The sequence below is a fragment of the Dipodomys spectabilis genome, unplaced genomic scaffold (genome assembly GCF_019054845.1).
Source record: "Dipodomys spectabilis isolate Male_0828 unplaced genomic scaffold, ASM1905484v1 ptg000004l, whole genome shotgun sequence".
Lineage (NCBI taxonomy): Eukaryota > Metazoa > Chordata > Mammalia > Rodentia > Heteromyidae > Dipodomys > Dipodomys spectabilis.
In genome coordinates, this window is record NW_024870681.1 from 7158130 (window position 1) to 7159431 (window position 1302).

Here is a 1302-nt window from a genome sequence, read left to right on the forward strand (position 1 = left end):
TAACCAGCAAAATGGACAGATTGCAGTCAGGGCTCAAGTGGTAGAGTGTCTCTTCCCGGCCCCCCCCACCAATCTGGTGTATAAGGCCCTGATTCTAGCCTTGACGTTGGCCCCCAAACAAACAAAAACTTTCTATATTGTCCAAAGAATTTCAGAACTGATAGATTACACTTTAAAAGCTATACATCGCCCATTACCAGTCACATGGCTGCCCAGCAGGTCATCTCCACTGTGGAAGGTATTGAAATCCCAGGAGTGAGTAGTGATGTGCCCAAATTATGTTGTAAGGTACTCAAAGACTCACTCCCCAAATCAAGATTAAGCAAGCCCCAACTCAGTGCTTTCTCTATCCACGGTAGAGATGTGGTACAAAATGCCAAGTATCTCCAAAAATGCCACAGCTCTAACTCCACACCTTCAAATAGGAAAATGGGGCTTGTGCACCAGGTTTGTTATTTGGCTAAGCAAAATATAAAACCAAACTTACTGATGTGTTATTTAAAAAATCAGGTTAAAGCCAGGCACTGGTGGCTCAGTCTGTAAGCTGTGCAACTCAGGAGGCTGAGATCTAAAGATCAAGGTTTGAAATCAGCCTGGGCAGAAGAATGCAAGAGACTCCATCTCCAAAATAACCAGCAAAAGTGGACTAGAGACATGGCTCAAGTGATAGAGTACCAGCTATGAATGCAAAAACTAAGGGAGAATGTGAAGCCCTGAGTTTAAACCTATTACTACCAAAAAAGAAAAAAAAATCAAGCTTCAACGTATTATAAGAATCAAGGTAAATGAGAGTGAAGCTTTTATCTTTGTTGTTCTTCTAGGACTTGAACCTAGAGCCTTGGACATACTAGGCAAGTGCTTACTACTGAGCAACACCATCAGTTCTTGGATTTTTTTTGTGGGGGGTTCTGGTCGTGGGGCATGAACTCTGGGCCTAGGCGCTGTCCCTCAGCTCTTCAGCTCAAGGCTAGCGCTCTACCACTTGAGCCACAGTGCCACTTCCGGCTTTTTTCTTTTTGCTTATGTGGTGCTGAGGAATCGAACCCAGAGCCTCATGCATGCAAGGCAAGCGCTCTACCACTGAGCCACCTTCCCAGCCCTAGTTCTTGGATTTTTGAGAAAGAGTCTTAGAAATGTTGCTGAAGCTGACCTCAAACTCATCATCTTCCTTGACTCAGCCTTCTCTGGAATTCTGGAATTATAAATATATACCATCACAACCAGGCAGATATTTATTTTTGACAGCTGAACAAAAGCAGCGATAAAGGGAGAGAAAGGATTTTTAATGAACACAAGACTTAG